The sequence below is a fragment of the Hemitrygon akajei genome, unplaced genomic scaffold (genome assembly GCF_048418815.1).
Source record: "Hemitrygon akajei unplaced genomic scaffold, sHemAka1.3 Scf000164, whole genome shotgun sequence".
Taxonomy (NCBI): Eukaryota; Metazoa; Chordata; class Chondrichthyes; order Myliobatiformes; family Dasyatidae; genus Hemitrygon; species Hemitrygon akajei.
In genome coordinates, this window is record NW_027332050.1 from 843,677 (window position 1) to 852,345 (window position 8,669).

At 46.6% G+C, this 8,669-nt stretch overlaps 1 non-coding gene across 1 annotated transcript; it reads left to right on the top strand.

Moving 5' to 3' along the window:
* Nucleotides 1–8,556: 8,556 nt before the first annotated feature.
* On the top strand, nt 8,557–8,652 carry trnai-uau (transfer RNA isoleucine (anticodon UAU)). The gene is made up of 2 exons: nt 8,557–8,596; nt 8,617–8,652. It is a non-coding gene; the product is annotated as a tRNA-Ile (tRNA).
* Nucleotides 8,653–8,669: the final 17 nt, after the last annotated feature.

The following is an 8,669-nucleotide window of genomic DNA, read 5'->3' on the forward strand; positions in this document are numbered from 1 at the left end:
TGAGTAATAGTCAATGAACAGCATCCTGACAGAGGTGTTTCTGTTGTTCCGGTGATCTGAGCTCCTGTGACGAACCATTGCGACGGCATCTGCCGTAGACCTATTGTGGCGACGGCCAAATTGCAATGGGTCCTGGCCCTTGCTGAGGCAAGAGTTGATTCTCGCCACAACCAACCTCACAAAGCATTTTCTCACCGTAGATGCGAGGGCGACAGGACCATAGTCACTAAGGGAGCTCACCCTCCTCTTTTTGGGCATTAGTATAAATGTTGCCGTTTTGAAGCAGGTGGACACTTCCGAATTTAGCATTGAGAGATTGAAAATGGCCTTGAATACTTCGGACAGTTAATTGTCACAAGTTTTCAGAGCCAATCAGGTACTCCCCTCGGGGCCTGTCGCATTCTGAAGGTTCACCCATCCTGTAATGTTGTTTAGCTTCGGCCTCTGAGACAAAGATCACAGGGTCATCGGGTGCAGCAGGTATCTTCAGAGCCGTAGTTATATTCTTTCTTTCAAAGCGGGCATAGAAGGTGTTGAGTTCATCTGATAGTGAAGCATCGCTGCCATTCATGTTGTTGTGTTTCGCTTTGCAGGAAGTAACGTCTTGCAAACCCTGCCAGAAGTGATCGTCTCCAGCCACACTCGGAATTCTTAGCTCTTGAAATAGGCCTCGACAAGTCATATTGGTTTTCTTGCTAAGACCTATTTCACCAGACTTAAATGACACAGATCTAGCCTTCAGCAGACGGTGAACCTTCTGGTTCATCCAGGGATCTTGATTTGAGTATGTACAGCGCAACTCATCACCACAGGTTTTAATGACATTTATAACAAGTGTGGCATACAGTCCAGCCCATCAACTGACAGCAGTTCTGTAAGTGCTCCCGTGCTTCCCTTATGCTCAGCTTCCCGATTCTCACAGCTTGTGCTGTGGTCCTCACTCTCTGCCTATATCAGGGAGTAGAAGTACAGCCGGCTGATCAGGCTTTCCGAAGTGACGGCGTGGGATGGCACAGTGCGCGCTCTTAATGGTGATGTAACAATGGTCCGGTGTGTTGTTTCCTCTGATACTACAGGTGATCTGTTGACCATTTAGTGACTTTTACAAACTAGCCTGGTTTGAATCTCCCAAAATGATGGTGAAGGTGCCGGGGTGTGCTGCTTCTTGCACATTGATTATATCGCTCAGTCATCTGGAGCTTGTCAGACAATGGCCTGAGGTGGAATATCGACTGCTACAAAACTGATTGCTCAAATCTCCCGCGGCTGGTTAAATAGACGGCACTTCATTGCGAGATATCGCAGATCTGGTGAGCTAAGTTGGGATGTGACCTGTTGTTTGCCCACCAATGGTGTGAGTCCCTGCTCCCCACCTGCGGGCTCAGACATTTCCACAGAAGAGACCTTCCTGTCCCCTTCTCCGAATGTCACCTGGACAAATATCCTGTCCGACCCCTTTTATTGTACTTTCAATAATATTCCTCTCCCAGCTCCTTCTGATGGGATTCCTCCCCGTGGAACCGGCATCTAGCCGATGGGCCAGACGGTCTTCTCCTGCCACTCAGAGATGCATCAGACTCAAGCCGCAGAAGATCTTTTATAAACGTCCACAACTTCCCTCGGAGGGAAATTGAATTAAGTCAGAAAACGGGGCATTTACTTTACATTCATTTGACGGGGCTTTCAGTGCGGATAGAGAGACAGGCTGTTGGCTGGTCTGCCTCTGCGACTGGGTGGTAAACAGTGATTGACATCGGTTGCAGACCCAATGGGGACCCGCGTAGCATCAAATCCTCTTTTTAAAATTATAGCGGAGTCACGTGTTTTTTTTTACCTCAGCCATTAACGCTGTATTTTGTTCAGAAAACACGAAATGTTTTTGGGAAGACTATCAATGATCTGGTTTTGGGGTGAGTCAGTCGATGCACTGTCTCACTGTTTAGTATTCTGATTAACAAGGGCTTCATAAATGTAAAACAGAATTTCCCAGGTGATTCAGAGGGAAAGCAGTAAACAGTCGAGATTTTGGGCTGAAATTGTTCAATCTTTCTCTCTCTCTCTCTCTCTCTCTCTCTCTCTCTCTCTCTCTCCCAAATACATCTTCTCCCAGTCTACTTCATATCCCACACTCTGTCTACCACAGTCTCTCTGTCATCACAGTCTCCCTTTCCCATCCTACTCTCGTTTTCAACTCCACGAATCTTTATCTCGCAGTCACTCTTTCCAAGTCTCTCTTTCCCGAGTCTCTCTTCCCATTCTATCTTTCCCACCATCCCACGGTGCAGGCAGCGGAGTGGGAGTAAGGAGTATTCGTGATCGACAGACGACTGGAGATCGGAGGATCGGAGTATCAGCCGTTGTAGGTAGGCCGATACCCTCGGACCTACCTAGAGAGTACCTGAGGAAGAAGGTAAAGCTGCGCAAGCGCGGGTGACGTCAGCGGCGAGCGCGGGCTTTAAAAAGCGGCGCACTTCAGGAACGGGCAGCGTCGGTGCGGGCAGCGGACTGCGCAGGAGCGAGGTGCTAGGCTTTGGCTCAGCAGGCTTCGGCGCAAGAGGACTTCGGCAAGAAGCCTGCTTTTCATTTATTCTGACTAATCTGGGATTAGGTAATGGGGGGAGACAGTTAGAGCAGTGGTGTGCTCCGTATGCAGTATGCGTGAGGTCAGAGTCAACACAGTTGTCCCTGATGACCACACCTGCAAAAGGTGCATCCAGCTGCAGCTCCTATCAGATCGAGTTAGGGAATTGGAGCACGAGCTGGATAAACTAGGGATCATTCGGGAGGAAGAGGCAGAGATAGATAAGAGTTATCGGGAGGAAGTCACACCGAAAAGACTGGAGGTAGGCACATGGGTGACAGTCAAGAGAGGCAGGGGGAGCAGACAGAGAGAAGTGCACCCCTGTGGCCGTTCCCATCAAAAATAAGTATACCATTTTGGATACTGTTGGTGGGGAAGACCTACCCGGAACAAGCTGCTGTGGTCCTGTCTCTGGCACTGAGGTTGGACCCGCGACTATGAAGGGGAGGAGGGAAGAGAAGAGAGCGGTATTGATAGGGGATTCTATAGTCACGGGGCGGATAGGAGATTTTGTGGGGAAGATCGGGAGTCTCGGATGGTATGTAGCTTCCCTGGTGCCGGGGTCCGAGACATCTCAAATCGGGTGCAGCTTCTTCTCGAGAGGGAGGGCAAGAATACAGATGTTGTGGTCCATGTAAGGACCAATGACGTTCGTAGGATGAGTGCGGGGGTCCTGAAGAGCTGAAGAGCAGGACCTCCAATGTAACAATCTCAGGATTGCTACCTTTGCCACGTGCGAGTGAGGCAAGGAACAGAAAGATTATAAAGATTAATACGTGGCTGAGAGGATGGTGCAGGAGGGAGGGCTTCAGGTTTGTAGATAATTGGGCTTTGTTCCAGGGAAGGTGGGATCTGTTCCGAAGGGACGGTTTACACCTGAACTGACGCGGTACTAACATTCTTGCAGGGAAGTTTGCTAGTGCTTCTTGGAGGGGGGGGGGGGTTTAAATTCAATTTGCATGGGGCGGGGTTCCAGAATGTGAGAGAGAATAGCGAGAGGAAGAATAAAGGACAGGTGGGGACTACACGGTTCCGGAATATTAAGTGTGTAGTAGAGAAAGGTGAAGCGGAACTAGTGATAAGGAGGACACATCTACAGAGGGATGGTCTGACGGAACATGGAGTTAAATGTGTTGAAAAAATAAGTAAATTTAAGAAGGACAACAAAATTCTAGGGGCATATAGCCCGATGGGAGTTCGGGGAGCTGGGTTAAGCACAATAGGCAGCGATTCAAACAGAGAGAGGAGAAGTGGGCTAAAAATTCAATATCTGAATGCACGAAGTGTCAGAAATAAGGCGGATGAGCTTGAAGCCCAGGTGCGAATGGGTAACTATGATGTTGTTGGGATAACGAGACATGGCTGCAGGGAGATCATACCAGGGAAATGAATGTACAAGGGTATACGTGCTATCGTAGGGACAGAAATGTGGGCAGAGGGGGTGGGGTGGCCCTGTTGGTGAGGAATGAAATTCAGTCCTTTGCAAGGGGGGGACATAGGGTCAGGAGAAGTAGAGTCTGTGTGGATAGAACTGAGTAACAGTAAGCGCTAAAGGACACAAATGGGTGTTGGCTACAGGCCACCAAACAGTAGGATGGATATTGGGTGCAAGTTGAATATAGAGTTAACATTGGCATGTGGCAAAGTTAATGTCGCAGTAATTATGGGGGATTTCAACATGCAGGAGAACTGGGAGAATCAGGTTGGTGCTGGACCACAGGATAGGGAGTTTGTAGAGTGCCTACGGGATGCATTGTTGGAGCAGCTTGTACGACAGCCGACCAGGGAGAAGACTATTCTGGATTTAGTGTTATGTAATGAACAGGATTTGATAAGCAATCTTGCAGTAAAGGAGCCATTAGGAGGTAGTGATCATAATATGATGTTTTTATCTGCAATTTGAGAAGGATAAGGGCAGCTCGGAGGTGATAGTGTTGCAGTTGAACAGGGGGAAACTATGGAACCATGAGGGAGGAGCTGGCCAAAGTTGACTGGACGGATAGGCCTAGCAGAAAAGACAGTGGAACAGCAATGGCAGGTATTCTTGGAATAATGCACAAGGTGCAAATCAGTTCATCCCCTAATGAAGGAAGGATTCAAAGGGGGGAAAGAGGCCACAGTGGTTGACAAAGAAAGTCAGAGATTGCATAGCATTAAAAAAAAGGAAGTATGACATGGCTCAGATGAGTGGGAGGACGGATGATTGGGAAGTTTTTAAGGAACAACAGAACTTAAACTAAAAAGACAATACGGGGAGAAAAAAATGAGGTACGAACACAAGCTAGCCAGGAATATACAGGAAGATAGCAAAAGCTTTTTTATGTATGTAAAGAGAAAGAAGATAGTTAAGAACAATGTTGGGCCCTTGAAGAATGAATTGGGTGAAATTGTTATGTTAAACAGAGAAATGGCAGAAGAATTTAATGAGTACTTTAGATCTGTTTTCACTAAGGAAGACACAAGCAATCTCCCAGATGTATGGATAGGCCAAGGACATACGGTAACAGAGGAAATGAAACAGATTGACATTCGGAAGGAAACAGTGATCAGAAGACTGATGGGACTGAAGGCTGACAAATCCCCAGGTCCGGATGGTCTGCATCCTCGAGTACTAATGGAGGTGGCCCTGGAAATTGCGGATGCATTGGTAATCATTTTCCAATGTTCCTTAGATTCAGGATCAATTCCTGAGGATTGGAGAATGGCTAATGTTATCCCACTTTTTAAGAAAGGAGTTTGGGGGAGAAAACAGAGAACTATCGACCTGTCAGCCCTGACATCGGTGGTGGGGAAGATGCTAGAGTCCATTATTAAGGATGAAATAGTGGCATATCTCGATAGCAGTGATAGGATTGGGCCCGAGCCAGCATGGATTTATCAAGGGTAAATCATGCTTGACTAATCTGTTGGAGTTTTTCGAGGATGTAACCAGGAAGTTAGACGGGGGAGATCCAGTGGATGTAGTGTACCTGGATTTTCAGAATGCATTTGATAAGGTCCCACATAGGAGAGTGGTGGGTAAAATCAAAGCTCAGGACATCGGGGGGAAGACATTGACATTGATAGAAAACTGGTTGGCAGATAGAAAGCAAAGGGTAGCGGTGAATGGGTGTTTCTCGGATGACAGGTGGTGACCAGTGGGGTGCCACAGGGCTCGGTATTAGGACCACAGCTGTTTACCATTTACGTTAACGATTTGGATGAAGGCATAGAAAATAACATAAGCAAATTTGCTGATGATACTAAGCTGGGTGGCAGTGTTACATGTGATGAGGATGTTAGGAGAATTCAGGGTGACTCGGATAGGCTGGGTGGGTGGGCAGATACTTGGCAGATGGCTTTTAATGTGAATAATTGTACTCTTTAAAGCATATTGGTCAACGATTTGAAGCCCAGTGGGCATGTGATGAAATTGTTATTTCGACCCTGACTGTCGTTTTCTTCTGGAACATTCCTGCATGGTTGCTGGGAACAACCAATTAGAGTATTCAGAGCAGAAGTAGTCAGATCCTCCAGGAGAATTAACCTGCCGAGCTGCAGGAACGGGACAGTGGGGAACGATGTACCAGATTAGTTTGTGTAACAAGAACACACATCTCTAAACGCAATAGCACTGCAAACAAGCAGACAGAGATGCCAGAGCACAGCTCTGGCCAGTGTTTGTACAGGCCAGCACAAGAGTCTAATACAAGTGCCGAGATTGATGAAAATATAACATTGATAATGCAGAGCTGCTTTGTACTGTTACTCTGATCGATAAACTTCACCAGCTCTCGACTGTTGGGGCACCAAAATTGAGGAACACGAATCCCAATAAACACAACACTGCTCTGTGAAGACTCATATTTGCTGTAGAGATAAAGACACGAACAACCTCACATTTCACTGTGCATTCAGAGCCGATAATTCTCAGCCCGCTGAGTACACAGGCCACCTGCACCACTACAGGGACACAGACCTGTGCAGACAAGCTCTGGACTGCATGTACATTGACCAGTGTAGCTCCAGCACGGCACCGCAGGGAGGTGGATAATCAGAAAGCAAACTCTGCTGCTACTCAGCGTGTTGAGAAAGTGGAGGTTGTAACCATCATATAAACATGTCGTGCATACGAGCCTGTACAAGAACATACAGCAGCTAATTGCGTGGACAATGATCTTTACGATATCCAGATTATCAAAACCAGGACACAGACCTATACAACTCTGAACATTGTGAATTGACCACATAGACCTTTGCACACTCAGCACTGTACTCCACCTGTGCAACACTGATACAGGAATTCATCGACACTATCAATCATCTACCTCCCTCTGGGCAGCTTTCGAGATGCAACGGATAGTTGATAAGGCCGAGGGGGGGGGGGGGTCTTGAGATGTTATGCGCTTCAATTTCCTAAGGTTTTTGAAATGCTAGCAGAAGAGAAATAAATCCATGCAACCAGATTATGGAAATTGTAACTGCACCAGAGTAGTTTGCAGCTCGGCTATAATTACCTAAATATTGACTGGAATTGTTAGTGTAGAGGCCCAGAGGAGCAGCATTTGTTAACAGTGTTTTGGAAAGGTTTACCAGCATTTACAACCTGTACTATGTCAGTTTGTGCAGATTAGTGATGTCATCCAAACATATTAACATCTACGGGTGTATACTGGAGAATATCTGACAGACTGTATCATGATCTGGTACGGAAGCACGAATCTCTTACACCGACTGAACTGCTCGCTCCATTTTTCCATGGTGATAACCGGATTCCTTTCTCGTCCTAGTACGATAAAACCAAGTTCGATAAATTACCAAATGCCCATGGCCGATCCATGGAATGGAATAAACTGGAGGCATTAGTTTCATGCTGTAATGGCAGGCGTATCACGTCTGAAAATGCGCGAGTGCTCTTCCAGGTGAACTGCAATTGTCGAACGAGGCTGTGACATAAAAGCAGATGAAATACTGGTAAATGGGCATCGACGGGCAAACAAGGATCTCTATTGAGGTCATTACCTCCCATGGATGTGTTGGGTTGGGATATTGACAAAGAATGAATGGGTTCTTATCTGCTGATGTAGAGAAGGGCAAGGAATGGGATTTCAAACATGAATAAAGGTAGGGAACGGGTAGAGTAATGTGCATTTCAACACATTCCGAATACCTGCCTTCACGAACCGGAAAGGTCATGATGCAGTGACAAACAATTATGGTCTAATCAGAGTATCACAATGTTTGGATGTGATTGCACTGAAACCGCTGCAGAAAGGCTTCACCAGGAAGTTGCCGAACATGAAACATTTCAGATATCAGCGGCGAATCTAGCATTCAATTCTTGAAATGGAGGAAGAAGAGCAAGATTAAAAGGAAGTTTTAAAACATTATTAGAGACTTACTGGTGTTCATTAGTGTTAACTATTTCACCATATCAGGGGTATCTAATAAGAAGGCATAGGTTTATTGGAACTGTAAGTTTTAACTGATGTTAGCGGAAGGTGTTGAGTTTCTTCAGATGTCGGCATTTGTCGTAGCGTTTTCGTCACCACATCGCGACCCATGCTACTGTATTTTCATTGCTGTCAAAATTGTCCCTTCCATATTAGAACAAAGAATCACCGGGCTTGGGTGCACGGTCTCCGGAATACTTGTGTACGGACCACATGGTTGATCCTGCGTTTTCTGGTGAAACTCATTCCACTGACCTTCCAACTATTTTCCCCGCCTCCGGCGTTCTCCACTGGCATCGCGAGGCAGAGCAAAGAGGACATCTGATCATCCACCATGACCGGCTTGCAGGGATATGGACATGATAGGAGGGAGGGATTAGAGTTTGAGTGCCTTGATTTGCTTTTCAGCTGGTTATGGCAAAACATTGTGGGCCGAACGGTCTTTCACGCGCTGTACATATTTAGGCTCTATGCTCTATGATATCTGTAAATTTCTTCTAAATTTTATTTCCATATGTGCAAAACTCGCGTTTGCAGCAGTGGGCTCTAGTGGCGCAATCGGTTAGCGCGCGGGGTACTTATATGACAGTACACGGCGGAGAAATGCCGAGGCTGTGAGTTCGAGCCTCACCTAGAGCACTCGTGATTTTTAATGC